At 32.7% G+C, this 19,476-nt stretch overlaps 1 pseudogene; it reads left to right on the top strand.

The window, feature by feature from the left end:
* The first annotated feature begins 1,658 nt into the window (after nt 1-1,658).
* LOC107848906 lies at nt 1,659-18,371 on the top strand (annotated as a pseudogene).
* Nucleotides 18,372-19,476: the final 1,105 nt, after the last annotated feature.

Raw genomic sequence — 19,476 nt, 5'->3', positions numbered from 1 at the left:
CAAGTATGTCTTTTCCCAAAGAGGTCAATTCATTTGTTAAGGCAATGAGTCTTGTCATTATTTCATGAAGTGATTCATTTTCCTTCATCTTAAAAGCCTCATATTCAGTAAAGAGAAGGAAAATTCTGAACTTCCTTACTTGAGAGGTGTCCTCATATGCATTGAACAGGGCATCCCAGAGTTTCTTAGCAGTGGTATAGTTTGACATTCTATTGTACTCAGCTGGACCAAGTCCATAGACCAAGATGTTCTTTACCTTAGCATTCTTCTTTAAAGATACCAAGTCATTAGCAGTAAATTCACTTCTCACTTTCTTGACTTGTTTGCCATCAACCAGCTTTATTGGAATAGTAGGGCCATCGGTGATCCTTCCCTACAACTCATAGTCTTCCCCGTGAATGAACATTTTTATTCTGGCTTTCCACCAGATGAAGTGAGAACCGTCAAAAGGTAGAGGTCTAGTGGTTGATTGACCTTCACTGTGTCCAGTAGGTGGTGTGAAATTCATCATAGTGATCTTTTCTTAGGTGCTAACCTTATTTAAGACAACCTCGCTCTAATACCACTTGTTAGAATGTGTACCCTACTGATTTTGTTATTTTACCCTAATAGTTTCCTATCAGTGAAACAAGTAAGCTAATGTGGTTCACTCAAGCAGAATAATAGAGAGACAATATTTTTACATGGAAAACACCCGACTCAAAGAGGTATAAAAAACATGACATGTACCTCTACAGGATTTAATCCCAACTTCACTAAAACTCTTGAGCCTCAACAATCAATAAATTACAAGGCACTTGCAAACTAGGAATTAAACTTTAACTCCTATTACAACAATAACACAAATCTTCCCAAGATAAGTGTTCCCAAGTCTTCAAGTTCCCCAACTTAAAGACACTAATCCTAACTCAGTTTATACTTCACTAAGACTAGAATTAAAATTCTTTACAACTCGTGAACCAGTCCTACTACACAAGGTTTATGACTCTTTAACTCTAAGGAATAGGTTCAACTTATGACTTCTTCAAGCTGTTGAACTAATTTGCTGATTGTTCCTTTTCTTATCAGTGCATCAGTGAAACTCTTTGAAGTCCTTTCTTCTTTTTAAGCCAACTCTGATGGAGTCCTTTAGATGTTGTAATCTTCTTTCTTCAATAGGACTCTATCAGTTAGTTACACTCCTTGTTGTATTGTGTCTCCTTGTCTTTGTAGGATTTCTTTATTAGCTCAACTTCAATTGTTGTGTTTATCTTCTTCTCAACTTCTTTTCTTCAGGTGATAAATGTTGAAAGCATATCTGAATTTTCTTGCTTATCCACTTCTGACTTCAACCATTATTTTATCATGAACCTTGCCCGTCACTTCTATTGGCTTCACATGTGTGGACCAATAACATGTTTCATTCATACGTCAATCATCAAAACTTCATTTCTCTAACTGGAAACATTAAATATCTACTCATAATTGGTGATTTGTTTCAGTCAATAAAATACATTAATGATTTAGTTAATCATCTCTGAGTTTCCCGAAGAGACAATAAATCAACACCTGTCCAAAATCTGTTGAACGGGTAAAAACTTTTCAGTCCTCTCCTCTATCAATCTCCACTATTCTGGTAAAACTACAGCTTCCTCAAGCTTCTCTTTTGTATACTCGCCATGGGTAGCAAGCATTCAAAGGAAACAACCTCCATAAGTAATGCTAGTTATCACATTCCTGTTGGAAGTGGTCGAATTCCTTTTGTAGCTTTGCAGGAAGCAACTAACAACTTTAATGATAGTCTGGTCATTGGAAAGGGTGGCTTTGGAAAGGTTTATAGGGGTGTTTTGTCTGATGGCACAAAGGTGGCCTTGAAAAGGTGTAAGCCTGAGTCCCAACAAGGTCTTGCAGAGTTCGATACAGAGATTGAGATTCTCTCACAGTTCCACCATCCTTATCTGGTTTCATTGATTGGATACTGTGAGGAAAGAGATGAGATGTGTATGGTTTATGAGTACCTTGAGAATAGTACCCTCAGGAGCCATTTGTATGGGTCCAATATACCAAGGATGAGCTGGGAGCAGAGGCTGGAGATATGCATCGGGGCAGCCACAGGTCTGCACTACCTTCATACTAACTCAGTTATACATTGTGATGTTAAGTCTACAAACATATTGCTTGATGAGAATTTTGTGGCCAAAATTACTGATTTTGGTCTCTCCAAGACAATACATAGGTTTGATCAAACCCGTGTTTGCACAGTCGTGAAAGGAACTTTGGGATACATTGACAATGAATATTGAATAAGGGGACAATTGACACAAAAATCTGATGTTCATTCTTTTGGTGTTGCTTTATTCGAAGTTCTTTGTGCTAGGCCTGCCATAGATCAATCTCTTCCGGGGCAGTAGGTCAGCTTAGCTGAATGGGCAAGGAAGTGGCAGCTGAAGGGACAGCTCGAACGAATCATAGATCCCTATCTTTTGGGAAAAATAAGACCAGATTCCCTTAGGAAGTTTGGAGAAACAGCAGTGAAATGCTTAGCTTTGTCTGGTGAAGATAGGCCATCAATGGGTGATGTGCTGTGGAGTCTGGAGTATGCACTTCATCTCAAAGAGTCTGTTGTTCAAGATAATCCTGAAGAAAACAGTACCATCCCTATTGGCGAGCTATCACCGCAAATCAATGATTCCAGTCATGTTGATGCCAGTGATTCTGCTGCTCAGATCAATTCATCAAATTCGCATGATCACTCTGGTGATGGGTTTTTTCGCTTCTGGTCAAGTGAAAATGGTACGTACCTTCCTTGGGTGTTTGTTAATTCCACTTTTGTTCATGAATCATATGAATATAGTATATTTTTTGTTTTTGTAACAATTTATTGTACCAAGTTCAGAGTTCTATATAGAAAGAACGTTAACTTTGAAAACAACATTGCTCTACCTGTGGATCCACTTTTTATTTTATTGGGCTTGTCCGGTTGATTCACATGTCATAGATGGTTTTCAGTAAGTTGTTCATACATAGAAAGTCATTCCATGAATATCATGTCAGTGAAAGGCTTTTCAAAACACAACAATTTTGTGCCTCTGGGAAGACCTGATAACATTGTTCTTTGATGGAGTTAATAACTCAAACTTTGCTCTTTTACCTTAAAAGTCAACCAACTATGCATTTCTATCTCAGAAAGTCAGATCTTTACTTAAAAAGTCTCCCAATTATCACATTTTGATTCAAAAAGTCATTCAAGCTATTTAATAATTTTAAAAAAATAGAATTTGCTTATGTAAAATTTCTATTTAAAAATAAATTTAAAAAAAATAAAAAATGTTCCTTTACAATGTTATCTATATTTCCTTAAATTAATATCTCTGTCTCTCCTTTCTCATTTTTCTACTTCTTTTCACTTTCTTCCCATAATGTTTTTCATAAATCACACATTATAATCTAGGAATTGACATTAAAATTGTACTAAATCGAATTACTATCATATTTTATATTTGTATTTTATTCTTATTTTGTTTTTAAAAAAGAAAAAAATAAAGAGGGCAAAAGAAGAGAAATAAAATAAATGTATAAAGTATTTTAAAAGGAGAATAAGGGAAGTGCAGGATATTTTAGTTTATTTTATTTTCTCTTCGTTTGTTCCTCTTTATTGTTATTTTCTTTTTTTTTTTAAGACAAAATAAAAATACAATATAAATATAATATGGTAGTAATTCGATTTCGTACAATTTTGATTGTCAATTTTTACATTATAATGTGTGATTTATCAAAAAAATTATGGGAAAAAGTGAAAAGAAGAAAAAAAATGAGAAAGAGGAGGGAAAGATATTAAATTAGGGCAATATGGATAAAACGATCATTAAAGAAATACTTTTTATTTTTTAAAATTTTATTTTTAAATAGAAATTCCACATAAACAAATTTATTTTTTAAAAAATAATTAAATGGGTTGAGTGATTTTTTTAGCAAAAATGTGATAGTTAAGTGGCTTTTGAAGTAAAGATTAAAGTTGAGAGTGACTTTATAGGATAAAAGTTCATAATTGAGTGATTTTCTGAGATAAAAGTCCACAGTTGAGTGACCATTTGAGTTATTAACTCTTGTTCGATGCTTATATTCTTTCATCATGCACGTTGCAACCTGGCGAAAACATGGTAATCCATTTTCTTCTTGTAAATTGGCAACAGGAAGTTGGCGATTTGTTCTTGTTGTTTGTTCCTCCTTTATCATTAATTGTCTATAGGGAGATGGTTGATTATTTTTTTTTATTTTTTTTTTTTAGGAGTAATAACAAGTCCCCTTGTTATTGGAAATATTTCTAATAACAACTGATTGATTTGGGACAGAACAGTTATGCAAATTGTTTGCTTAGTGTTATCATCCATGTGTCAACCTGCTTTGAAGAATGAAAGTAGGGAGATGTGCAAAATCATTAGCTTTTGCACAATGCAAATTGTGTCTATTTGCTGTTGAACACCTTATGATGTTACATGAGGTAAGCATCGTCTAGTATGAAATATGATCTTTTTTATCTTATGGATCAGAACATCTTCAGTTTAGGTTTTCTTAGTCTAGAAACAATGAAGAATATAAGATGGGTGATTACAAGGGGGGTTGAAAGTTACATAACCACAGAAAGGATTAAATGTAGTTGTTTGATTAAGACATGTGGAGTTGAATTTATTGCTTTTTATTTGTTCTTTGAAAGAACAGCCAAAACAGAATGACAAGCAGCCATGGATGACTACAACCAGTTTTAGATGACTACATTCTACATTCATGACGGATCAGATACTTTCAAGAATCTTCATGAAACAAAACGTAACAAGCATAGTGAAATGACTAATAGATAAATCCGAGTTCCAGAACCAACAATCTCAGGGATATACAAAATTTATTCTGAATGTGTAAAAATTAAGACCTCATTCATTATTTTTAGAAAAAATAAAAAACCCTTTAGATTTTCTATTTCTCATTAAAACCATGTGCATTCAAATATATCCGATTTCTCTTCCTGGTATCTACTTATGTAACAATGATAAACTGCCCCATAGATTTGTGTAAGTACTTCATCATTAGAGTGATATAAGCAACTTGTTGCAAATGAAACATCTGCTTCCAGAGTGTGCCAAGTGGACCATGAGGCGGAAGCTACTAGAGATGCACAGATTCACTTCTATCACAGATTTATGTTATTTCTCAGTTTGAAGCCACTGACACATCATCAGCATTTGAAAGAACTGTGAGAAATGCTGGCAATCGAAGTCGAATCACCTTCTATATTGGGTAAGATGGGGTTATCCCAAGGGTCTTGAAGCTCCACGTTTTTCTCATCTATAAAGGGAGGACTGGCATCTGCAATGCCATAGGTCAAGCAATTCCTCTATTCTGGAATGTAGAAAATGCTGCCATGCCTGTCTAATCCAATATACAACAACAGCTAAACCAACGGGCCAAAGATTCTTGCTGCACTTGTGTACAGTAGGCAAGTATTGAAAGTAAATGGCATAATACATAAATATGATGCTAAACTTGACATCAAATTATAACTTTGACCTTAAACTTTGATAGTGCACAAATACGACGTTTAACTATTCAAAACCTGAACAAATATGACCTTCGATTTTGCAACCCCAATGCGTGAGTTTCACTCGCTCCTACGTGGAAAGCTCATCCAATCACACGGTGCCACGTCGTTAAAAGGACTAACTTGGAGGGAGGTCATATTTGTGCAATTTTGAATAGTTAAAGGTCATATTTGTGCACTGTCAAAGTTTTTCTTTTTGTATTAAAACGACGTCGTTTTTATTATTATTTTTATTTATTTATTTATTTATTTCTATGGCGAAGAACCTAGTTTTTTTTTAATTTTAAAAAACAAATCACTAGCAGGGATCAAACCCGTACAGTAGGCTGAAGGAAGCGCCCAAGAAGAGAAAATAACACCACTGAGCTATCTAAGTGTCTGGTTCATGTGGTTCAACATTAATATACGTACATAAATATAGAATTTCTACCTTATATATACAACGTAATTTTATTACCAAGGGAGTTCGGGTGAACCCCATGGCAACCACGTAGGTCCACCCCTGCGTTAATTTAATAACGTTTTGATAACGTTAATTCAATACTAACATTTTAATAACGTTAATTTTAGAACGTTAATTTAATATACTACTACTACTATCCTTAATAACGTTAATTTAATAACGTTTTATTAAAACTATAATTTTTTATTATTAGTATAGTTTCATCTTTAATTTAATATTTAAATAAATTATATTTAGATATATTATATAACATAAATTCGCCCTTTGCTTTATTATATATATACATACCCGTGCGATTTTTTCGTATGAGGCTGACTTACCTAATTAATAAATCTTCAATATTGTTCTTTTCCCGCAATGACAAAAGAAATTAGATCCCATTTTCATCTTTGAGCCAAAAATAATGAAAAAATAATAGTGAAAAGTCATTTAAAGGTTATATTTGTGCAGTTTGGAATAGTTAAAGGTCATATTTGTGCACTGTCAAAGTTTAAGGTCAAAGTTATAATTTGGTGTCAAGTTTAGGGTCATATTTATGTATTATGCCCTTAGATTTTAAGATGGACGCGCCCAGTTTTGCGTGTTGAACATGCGTTTTGCCATGTAAGATCGGAGGTCATATTTGTGTAGTTTTGAATAGTTAAAGGTCCTATTTGTGTACTGTCAAATTTTAAGGTCAAAATTATAATTTGGTGTCAAGTTTAGGGCCATATTTATGTATTATGCCAAAGTAAATTTAAGAACTAGATCACAACTTACAATGTAAACTAAGCTTTCAGAGTACTCAGTGTTTTTGCATCTACTTTTCTGTTGTCCAGTAACAAACTCTGAATAGAGAACATCAAAACGATAAGCATATGCCTGGCTTGGAGGAACTCACATACAGGAAGGCTTTCTTGACTGTTCACCATATAAGATTGCGTCGTAATGACCCTTCAGGTCATTTTTCATATTTATGCTTATCTTTAGCGTTTGAGCTTCTCCATAGTTGTCCCAAGTCATTTGTGACTTGCTGGGACCGACGGTTCGGTTACCGGGCAGTTTGTTTGATTTTTAGAGTCAATTCCCTGTTTAGAAGTCTTCACTGGTTCCAAATGGCCATGATTGAAAACTTCAGTGAAATGATCTTGGATGCAAATTCTGACTACGCCAGCAGATCTGAATATTGATTTTAGTCTAGGTAGACCTTTGGTTTGGATCCCAATGCATTCGAGAGTCTAGGTAGACCTTTGGTTCGGATCCCAATGCATTCGAGCTTATTTCGACCTATTGAAAATTTGAAAGAATGGATATGGGACCCACATTTGATCAAAACAATCTCAGATTGAAAATCTGACTTTGTCATCTCGTCCGAAATGTCAATTATAGTCTAGGGAGACCTTTGGTTTAGGTCCCAAGGCTCTCAAACTTATTTCGGGCTATTGAGCGGAATTTATGAAAAACGAAACTAGGTGTGGGCCCCACTTTTTACCGAAACGATCTTAGATGAAAGTTTTGATGATTTCAATAAATTTAAAATATGATTTACACTCAAATTTCACTATTGAATCATATATTTTGAATTTCAAATGAGTTTCGAGGGTCAAAAATTAGTTTTTGACTTTGCTGGTGGCCCAGACAGAGACTGTGGCATCTCCAAAGCTGGTTTGGATATTTAAGCAAGTCCGAAACCAGACTATGCCACCCATCTAAAAAAAAGTACTAAAATATGACATATATTTAAAAAAGTACCAAACTATGCTTAACTCACATTTTTGTGAGTTATGCACAAATTTTTTAACAGCAGACTATAAACGTCGTCAGATTTTTTTAAAAATGTTTAACTCACAAAAATTGTGAGTTATCCATTCTTATTTTAACATAAGTCACAATTTTTGTGAGTTATGCATTTTATTTTAACATAACTCACAAAAATTGTTAGTTATCCATTCTTATTTTAACATAACTCACAATTTTTGTGAGTTATCCATTTTTATTTTAACATAACTCACAAAAATTGTGAGTTATTCATTTTAACATTAAACAATGAAAAACGTTTTCGATCTTTTATGTAATATATAACTCATAAAAGTATATAACTCACCTTTTTTTGCAGTGACCTTATCATGCCAACTTTTTTTCATGAAAACTAATGTAAGATATAAGTTTTTTAAATGTATAATATAACCTTATACATATTATAAGGATGTCATGAAGACTAATATCTAATGTAATTTTTCTAATTTATAATGTAAATATCTAAAGTATAGTATGACCATAAAACCAACAACGTATAAAAGTAATAGCTAATGTAAACTTTGTAATGTATAATATAAATATCTAAAGTATAATGTGACCATAAAACCAACAACATATACAAGTAATAGCTAACGTAAATTTTGTATAATGTTAATATCTAAAGTATAATGTGACCATAAAATTAACAAAAGCTTATGTGCCGGAAAAAGGAGGCTGAATTAGCTGAGGGATTTTGAATTAACGGATGTACAAACCTTAATAGAAAGCCGAGGCTGAGATTGGTTTTGATTTTTTTCTGATGTTTACCTTATCAGTATCAGAAGCAAAGACGACAGTTCAATATATTGTGTATCGCGGGAAGTTTAGTCTAGTGGGTGTAGGGCGGAGGGAATTTGAGAACTACGTATGCAACAAAGAAAAAATTTGAATAATTTTTTATTTGAATGAAGAAAGTGATGAAGTTAATTACTTGATCAGTTGATGCTTGATAAGTGAAAGAAATTTGAAAGTCCCAAATCACGTTATCAATGTTTTAGGAGAAAATATGGAGCAAAATTTGAAGCAAAATACGGTGGTTTGGGATGTATAAGGGATAGGAGACATAAAGTAAAATATGTAGGGATTTAAGTAATTGCTTTGAGATTTTTGTAATTTCTTTTCCAATATGAAATTTTATGTAATAAGGTAAAATTACCTTATAATATATATATATATATATATATATAATTTTTTCTTAAAAATAATAAGATACTCAAAATTATAAAAAGAAACAAATTAAAATCTACCGACACTTTTCAAGCCATATGGTTAAAATAAGAAAAAACTAACGGGCTTACCAAATATAAGCACTAAATTAACCTATCTAAGCTTTAATTAATTACAATTTATAGCATAATATAACTATATTGCCTCCTCGTTAATTACAATTATTGCATAACATGACTATATTGTCCCCTCGTTAACTAGATGTTTATGGTAAGGTCACTGCAAAAAAGGTGAGTTATATACTTTTATGAGTTATATGTTAAATAGAAGATCGAAAACGTTTTTCATTGTTTAATGTTAAAATGAATAACTCACAAATTTTTGTGAGTTATGTTAAAATAAAGAAAAAAGACATCTTTTCTCCCCTGAACTTGTCCTCCAAACTCACTTTAGCACTTAAACTTAACTTTCGTTTACTTACCTCCCTTAAAAACTTTCAAGTGAATTCAACTCACCCCTATGGCTGACGTGGCAAAAAAAAAGCGAGTGAATTTTTTTTTTTTTAAAAGGGCCACTTTATTGCTATTATTATTTAAAAAGGGTCACTTTATCGCTAAAATTAAAAGAAAATCAAGAAAGGGCATGTTTTCTTCATGAAGACATTTTCATCTTCTTCATCACTCCCCTTCCCTGTCCCCACCCCCACCCCCACTCCCACCGCACCCCAACACTCCATTTCTTCATCTTCTTCATACCTCCATCCCGTTTCTTCGTAATCACCTTCCTATCAAGTCCTAATTGATTCAAAATTTCATTTTTTGACAATCAAAAAGGCTTCAAGATTGATGAACAAGTTTGGTTCTTGGCCAAGAATTTCATGTCATGTGAATATCATCTATGCCATTTCTGAATTTGGAATTGTTTATGCCATTTCTGTAGACATTTTGAGTAGAAGATTGAAGATTTGAGAGCTTTGGGATTTTGGGTTTTGGTTAATGTGAATGAATTTGAATTTGAGATTTTGTGTATTGATGTGTTTTTGTGATCATGTAGTTGTATTTAGTCAATTGTTGAATTTACGCAAATTAATTCAAGTTAATTTTTCATTTGATAAAGAAAAAAAATTCATTGAAAAGCTTTCAGCATGGTTCACCAGAACAGTGAATTCCAGTGATGGACGGAGTATTTTAAATGTTGTTTCTGGTGTTCACGGGTGAAATCAAGGGATGTGGGGGTCGATTTTGCATCAATGGACATTGTTGTTGTTCTTGTTCATCAATTTTTTTTACAAAAATTTAATCTTCTTAGCGTTTCTTGAATTGGGATGTACTTAAATTTACATAATTTATACATTTTAATACATATTTTACCTTTTTTCAAGAATCTTTATGAAATTCTTTAGTGTAATTTTGGTGGTAGCAGCCGTCGTGGTGGTGACGACGATGGTGGTTGCCGAGCCAGCAGAGGTGCTGAGTTTGGGAGGATTGGTGGGAAAATGGAAGTGGAGGACCTAATTAGAGCTAGGTCTGTTCATGGCCCCTCCTCGAATTTCTTGTTCATGGTTTCTCCTCCTATGTGTATATAATCTGCAGGTTTGAAGAAGATGAAAGTGATGGGGGTTGTTGTATTTTTTTATTTATATATAAAAATTATTTATATATATATATATAATATTTATATATATTTATTTTTATTTTATATATATTTAAAAAATATTTTGCTTGCGTGACATTAACGTGGCGCTGATGTGTGGGCGAGTGTAACACACTCTCCGGTATGAGAGTGGTATTCAGTTTTGAAGGGTGAAATTAATAATACCTTTTAAAGATGTTAAGAGGGGTAAATAAACAGAAGTTTAGTTTAAGTGCTAAAGTGAGTTTGAAGGACAAGTTCGGGGTGGAAAAGATGTCTTTTCTCTAAAATAAAAATGGATAACTCACAAAAACAGTGAGTTATGTTAAAATAATAATGGATTACTCACAATTTTTGTAAGTTATGTTAAAATAAAATGCATAACTCACAAAAATTGTGAGTTATGTTAAAATAAAAATGGATAACTCACAATTTTTGTGAGTTATGCATTTTCCAAAAAATCTGATGATGTTTGTAGTCTGCCATTACAAAATTTGTGCATAACTCACAAAAAATGTGAGTTAAGTATAGTTTGATACTTTTTAAAATATATGACATATTCTGGTACATGTTTAGTTTGGTGGCATAGTTTGGTTCCAAACTCTATTTAAGTACCCTATAGGCCGCATTTTTCACCAGTTTCGACTCATTTTTTAGAGCCTAGAACCCTAAATGTGTATGATAACTAATAATTGAGTCTTGTGGGTGTCTAGGAAGCTTGGTAAATATCTTTTATCATGATTATCATCCGGATTAAAGTAAGATTTTATCACTTTATTGGTGAATTTCTTAGTTCTTGACCTAAAACCTCAATTTAGCTTAGGCCTTGATTTAGCCCTAAATTTGGTTTCTTTTCACCCATTAATTGAGGGTTATGATTTCTTGGTGATGCATGAGCATTGGGTTGACCTCGTAAATGCAATTTCCATACGTGGGAGCCACTTGGGGTTTTTGGTGTCATTTTTGAATCCTAAGCACAATAGTGAAATATGGATATCGTTAGACTCGTATTATCCACTTTCCTTCATAGATAATGTATGATATGTATTTTGTGTGGATATAAATGTTAGAATTGATTATGAGTAAGATATATTAGCCTTGATTATTGATGTTTTTGGAAATTAGATAATGGTCTTGGACCCGTAAGATAGTATGTTTATAACCTTATGGACTCCTATTGTCTTCTCCCTAGTTTAGATTGAATTGTATCATAGATTTGATACATTGCTAGATTATGGATGTGGTCTTAGTATTGGAAACATGATTAGTATATTTGATCTTATTGGTCTAGTGTGGTATTCTTGGAATCGTAATTTGGATAGAATTGACTCAAGTGCCCTTATTTCTAGTTAAAGTTTCTATCTTAGGCTTGTATGTGGCTTACTTGACATCTAGAAATTGAACTAGATATCTTAGTCTAGTTTGGGACATTGTGTACCTAATTAAGAAAATTGAGGTTTAGAAGTAGGATTGTCCGGTCCACTTAGGCCTAGACTTGTGTTAGTCATTGTGGAATTAGCTACAAATGTTAGACATAGTTGAGACTAGTAAACCTTAGTATAAGGTTACTTTGTGACTCGGTATATTGTAATGATTTTCCCTGGATTGTGACTTATGAGTTATAACTATGTTGTTTCTTATAGAAATGATGTGATAAAATGGGCCCATAGAGATGTTAATTCCTCTTAGACTTGATACTTGGCCCATAGAGATGTTATTTCCTCTTAGACTTTATACTTGACCCATAAATATGTCATTTCATCTTAGACTTGATATTTGGCTCATAGAGATATTGTTTTCTCTTAGACATGACGTTGGGTCCTTAGAGATAATTTTCCTCTTAGATGTGATGTTGGGCCTATAGACATACTACCTCTATTTAGATATGATAGTCGGCCTAGAGAGGTGATATTCCTCACCGTAATGATGAATGACCTTTACATATGAAATGACTTATAGTCGCGTCATGCTTATTGATATTATGTCTCCTATGTGACAGATGATTATATGCTTGTTGATATTATACCTCATATATGCGAGATGTCTCCTAGATGTGAGAGGATTAGAGATATACTATGACTTATAAATAAGATTATAGAGATGAGTTTCGGATATGATATGGGATGAAGGCCGTGATGATGATATTGTGATTATTTTGGATATATTATTGGGACAAGGGTTGATAGATGATATTGATTGGACATTCGGGAGTATTTATCCTTGTTGAGGGTGTGGCTACAGTTCATAAATAAATATGTGTGTGTCCGTATACACATCTCTCCAGTATGGGACGGAGGAAGGTGTGGTATGATGCTTATGATTTCACTGATTGAATACTGGTGATGGCATGCATAGATTCGATACATTCATGATTATTTTATCGGTTATTGATGTGATTCTAGCTAAATGCGATCTTATGACTGTTCTTCATAATTATGGTATAAGCTACGTGGTAACTAGTTGTGTATTAGGTGACTCTAGTACTTGATTCTTAAAATTCTAAATACATTAGTTAATGAGCCTTGCTTAGTAATATGGTAGCTAACGACTAGAGTTGATATGTGGCTATGAAGTTGGGTTTATCAATGGTAGTGATATGTGGCTATTGATAACAAGTTATAATGCCGATTAGTTGTTAAGTGAGGATAATGTGGTCAACATTGCTAAGTGTTAAGGGATGCTAGTGATAATGATTCCTAGTTACTGATTCTTACTAGCTAATAACGAGGACTAGTTAATAATGAGGATTAGCTAGTAAACAGTATTAGATATTGATTGGTGTTAGTTAATAAAAGATGTTTAGTTGATAAATGATGAATAGTGAATAGATGGCGATTATGGTTTAATGGTGAACCTTGACTAGACTTTAGGTTTGGCTAATTATTGATTAGTAGTTAGTTGTTATTCCATGATTAATGATTATGTGAAGAATCGGTTAGATTGATAACTAGAGATCATGTGATGACTAGTAAACTAGCGGTATGATAATGAGTCTTGGCTAGTTAATAATGAGCAGATAGAATATAATGATAAGATAGTTATCTTTGCGATATTATGATTATGGTTATAAGTGTATCGGTTTACATCTGAACACCTATTATATGTCTATATTTATATGTTGATAGTTACGATGATATATTAATACCTGGCAAGACTAGAGGATATTGTGTTGACATATTGATACTAGGCAAGACCAAAGGATATTAGGATGATATTTATACCCGTTCCGAGTTCGGAGAATATTATTGAGATTATATTGATACCCGATTTGAGTTTGGAGAATACTATTGAGATGATATTGATACCCGACAAGGCTAGAGGATATTGTGATGATATTGATATCTGGTTCGAGTTTGGAGGGTACTATTGAGATGATATTGATTCTCGGTAAGGACGGAGGTAGATTATAATGATGATGATGGTCCGGATAAGGATAGCTATTATGAGTTATGATGTTGATGGTATACTTTGCATTCACTCTTGTATGTGCATTGCCTATTACCTATATGCACCTATATTAATCAGCTGGTATGGGACGGTTCCATAGATACGAGTAAAGGATATGTCTTATGTTATTATATGTTGATTGAACCTTCCGATCCTGGGGTGGTAGGGGCATGCATAGGCTCGTCTAGGTATTTGGTTGTCTGGAGTAGTCAGTTATTAACGTTGTTACTAATATTGTTATGATCATTATTATGGCTAGCTATAACAGATTGGTCATTAATCTGGTATCGGGATTTAAGGTATGTCCTTGGCCTCTTCTATCTTATGATTTCATTATTATGCATGAGTATTTCATGTCTAGCCATGTGGATTAGAATCCTCGAGTATGATAGTATGTAAATAATGATAGTATTATAATGGCGTCTTAAAATGAGAACATGATGATCTAGGTTATGTTTGAGATGACCTTCTGTTTATATGTATTATATATATGTATGTGTGTGTGTGTGTGTGTATATATATAGCTATATGAAGCCATGGTACTATTGGATATCCCTTCCTTCGTTGTTCATATTGTATAGTTGTTCCTTCGCCTTGTATATTATAATATATCTTTCTTTCGCTCTTTATTTGTATATTGACCTAGGATATACGGTATAGCATTAGCATATATTCAATGTAGCTATAATAGGATAGCTCTCCTTGATACTTCCTTAGTCTTATTATGTTAGACTTTTGGACATGAATAGGATAGTTGTCCCTTGTTATTCTCATTGACTTATTACATGATTTATGGACTCTTAGTTATAGTTTCCATTCTGTTTATATGTTGTATATATCTACTTTATCTTTGGAGCTCAGTTGGCAGTTGCCTACTGAGTCCCATTTGTTTGGAACTCATACTACACCTCTGCAGCCTACAGATCATAGTATGGGTTATCACCGTCGATGTGTGCATCGTGCAGAGTAGCCTTGATTCAGAGACTTAGAGTGAGCTCCTGACGTTCGGAGTATTACTTATCTCTCTCCTATGTATTAGACTATCTTCTATGTTGTATTCAGAGGTAAGTTGAATCAGTGTATTTCTCCTTGATATATCACTTTTGTACTCTTATTATGTTTAGAAGCTCTTGTACTGATACCACAAGGTTTTGGGATTCTTCTATTTATTGATCTTTATTTCATATATTCCACATTCTTTTCCTTATGTTATTGAGTAGTCTGTTACTAGCCTTTCCAGACTACAGGCTTGTTTGCCTACTGGTGGGTTATGGTAGGCGCCATCATGACCTGAAAAGTTGGGTTATGACATGCGTACACCCAACAGGACTACAAAAGATAACTATCAGAAAAGTGCTAACACAAAGAGTTGTACAAGAACATTTGATAGATTAGTATTGACATCTGCCAAGGATGAGATAGAGCTATGTCTAAAGTCAGCAATGCATTTATTCTTTTCTAAGTCGCATCAAAATTTACTCTCCAGGAATTTCTCACATTTGAATAATCAAAGTTTCACCAACATTATACACATTAATCTTTCGACTTCCAAGTGTAATTCCATAAAGCAGATGATGAAAAGATAGCAACCATGAATCCGGATCAATCTTCATTATCCATGGAAAAAGATAAAGAGAAAAGTGTAATCGAATCAATTGGGCAAAAAAGGGAATATCTTTCATTCTACTCAACAATGTACAAGGCTATTTCTACTGTTCACATTAGTTGAGGGAATGGGTATGTCATCAAAAAATATGTGCTTTTTTGATTGCTTGTTCCACTTCGAGAGGAGGATTTTGACTTATTTTACCAAATTGTGATGCGCCACTAGTCAAAATATGCACATATTATTTTCTCAATCCTGTTTTTACTTATACTATAAATATTACATGAGTCTTCCTTCAATCATTTTGTTCGACAGTCGGACATATGAAGAGGAAGAAACAAAATTTGATAAAGTAATCACCTTTACCCACTCTTGGTGCTTCCTCTTTGTAAGAAACAAACATAATAACATGAGTTCTAGAAATAAACAAAACATCTTGTTAAGTCCTTAGTTTTGATGATTGACAAATAGCATGTTGGGACCTGTTTCTTGGAGTTTATCTAATGACAAACTGCTACTATTCAGAAAACAGGTTGGGCTCACCTGTCACTATCACGATTAATTGTCACAGCTGGCATAAAGTACAAAAGTTGGTGAAAAATCTATTTCCACCTTTTTGTTTTAAGCAATGAGATCCCTCCTAGATTTTCTTGTGTCATACATATATATTGATCATCTTCTCCAACAAGACGACCAATGCTTTCATATTCCAACAACTAAATATCTCTCTGAAGCTGAAATCAAAGACTCCTTTTGCAACAGAAAACTGATAGCTCATCATGTTGTATTTTATTTCCTTGTTGTATTTGAGTCTTTGTAAGGTGTTCTTAAACGTTTGCCTACTGTTGCTTGCATGATTGTTAGTAGGGGTTGTGGTGTAAACCTGATTTTTTTGTAATCATCTAGATTTAGGTGATTCTTAAGGTAGAGTTAGCCTGTGGTGTTCAATTAGAGTTAGCTGCAGGTTGAAACAATAGAGTTACTGCTTGTGTCTTCTCGTAATAGAGTTATTACTAGAAGATTAAGGATTAGGAGTTTAATCCTTGGAGTTTAGAGTCTGTATTCAAGAAGTTTATTTGAATATAGTGGATCTTAGAAATCCTGAATGTAGGTAGTGGTTTTTCTCCGTTGAACAAGGAGTTTCTATATAAAACTCTTGTATTTGCTATTTACTTTCTCCACGCATTTTATTGTCTAAGTTTTCTCGTAATTTTAATATTATAGGATTAGTGATTTTTTTTCACATCTACATATTCTATATCTATGTTGCATATTCAAAATTATTGAATTCAGTTAAATTTGTTGTTTTCGAGTTGCATCTACGTTTAGCTACTTGCATAAAAGAAGAGTAAATTTTATCCATGGTCACTTAGCTTTGTATCTATTACACAAAAGTCACTTTTCTTTCTTTTATTACACAAAAGTCATTTAACTTTGCTCCGACCATAACAAAAGTACTATGGACGGATTTTACAATAATCCCATCGAAAAAATGTTGTGGCAACCTTAATTAGTTCTTAATTTTAATTTAAATGAATATATAATATATTAATCATATCTTTACCCTTTTTATATGTGCACAACCCAATTTTCCTTATAAATTACTTCATGAAAGAATATCAATTATTTAATAGATCAGACTACCTAATGAAGACTATTTTCATAAAAAAAAAAAAATTGGTTGATATTTTTATGAAACATTTCATAATATTGCATTCATCTGTTAAAAAGGTGCATCAAAAAAGAGTGATAAACAAGATAAATTCTTCAAAACACATAAAATAGAAAAACATGTATGATATTATTTTTTAAAAAAAAAAAATTTAATTCTTTGAATAGATTTAAAATAAAATCTTTTTAATTATGTCATTGAATAATTATTGTCAAAATTTGTATAAATAATGTTATATTGACAGTTGTGTTAATAAAAGTTATAAAATATAAGTACTTTAATTGATACAAAAATTATATGATATTTAATTTTTATATTTATCAATTGAATTAATTAAACAATATGTAAGTTATCAGAAACTGAATATTATAATAAAAAATTTTAAGAGAATTAATCGATTAGTCAAACAATTAAAAATACGAAGACAAACTCAATAAATAGAGTAATTTATCATATTATTATGATATACCGAATGCAAAGAAAATCTTAAATTTTGAGTAGATGTGACAATTTTAAGATTAGTGTTAATGACATTAATTTTAAAACCCGCAATTTTTATTATTTACACAAAGATTCCTATCCTATATTTACACAAAGATCCCTACACCATCACCACCACTCCTCCTCCACACCCTTTTTGTTGTCACCCACCGCTGCCACTTCCTCTTCCTCCACTATCACTATCACTACTATTGTCACCTCTTCCAGATTCACCATTATTTCCTCCCTCTACATAACTATTGCCTATTTTTCTTCTTTCTTCTCTACCACCATCGCTATCAACACCACAACAAATGTCATCTTCTCATTCAGAATCACCACTAACACCACCACCTCTATTTTTATCATAAATATCACTTTTTCGTGGGTTCCTTCTCCAATCAGATCTTTTTTCAGAAATTAAGTAAGTATCGAAATTGCTACAGCAATATTCGAAGTTGCTGCAGTAACAGTCGAAGTCGAAGTTGTGGTAGTTGTTGTAGCAACATCTATAGTTGTGCAACAACTTCGATTGTTGCTGCAACAACTTCGATAATAGCTATAACAACTTCGATAATTACTGTAACACAACAACTAATAGTAGTTGTTACAGTAATTACCGTAGTTGTTGAAGCAACTCTCGTAGTTGCTGAATTTGCTAGATTATTTATTCATTCATTTTTAAAAGAAATCAAAAAAATTCTTTTCAAACTTTTCAATTCTTTTTTAAAAAAATCATGAAAATTAAAAAAGAAAAGACAAAATGAAAAGAGAAAGAAAAAGAAGAAGAGAAGATGGAAGAAGAGGAAAATCTAGAGAGAGACAACAAAATAAGAAGAAGAAGATGGGGAGAAAGAAAAAGAAGAAGAAAAATTGAAAGATAAGAAAAAGGGGAAAACTCTAAAATTTGAAATTTGGAGTTGGAGGATTTTTTAAAAAATTTAAAAGTTTTTAAAAATTACACTTTACACCCCAATTAACTTAATCACAATTTAAATAGTCAAAGTTGTCACTATTTTTAATTTGAAGACTTTTTTGTCACCTCCCACTTAATTTTCTCAATTTACTCCATAAAAGGATAATTAAAATTTTTGAAGTGCTTGCATGAGTCTCACCGTAAAAATTTCACACAAATCCCTTCACTTTGATTTTTTCATTTTGATGTGACTATTAATTAGTTGATCATATTCTTTACTCTTATGTCCCAACACTAAAATGTAACGGACTACTTATTTTGATTTGCTTATAATAATTGATAGTAATTTGTTAAAAAGAAAACATAAAAGTACATAATATGTAATTTACAATTTTTTCAAATGCATTTAATAGGATCTCCGTCACGACCCGAACCGGGGCCCTGGCCGTGACGAGCATCCCAAACTCGGACGCCCTTCTCTCTCTGGTAATCATGCATAATATTCATAAGTTATAATAGAAGATACGGAATTGTAAATCATTATGGAAACGTGGTTATACTATGAGTTCAATTAAACTATAAAAATTGAAATCCAATATCAACTACACAACATCTGAATCAGGCTGCGAAATATCTACTACATCTGAAAATGACAACTGTCTGAAACTGGGACAAGGCCCCAGTGGACCTAAACCAAAATAAATAACATAATCTGAAAGATATAGGCCTTATGGAATAAAAAAGG

This window comes from Capsicum annuum, chromosome 12 (genome assembly GCF_002878395.1).
Source record: "Capsicum annuum cultivar UCD-10X-F1 chromosome 12, UCD10Xv1.1, whole genome shotgun sequence".
NCBI classification, from domain to species: domain Eukaryota; kingdom Viridiplantae; phylum Streptophyta; class Magnoliopsida; order Solanales; family Solanaceae; genus Capsicum; species Capsicum annuum.
Note: the sequence above shows the minus strand (reverse complement) of the source record. Positions and strands in the feature narration are given on the sequence as shown.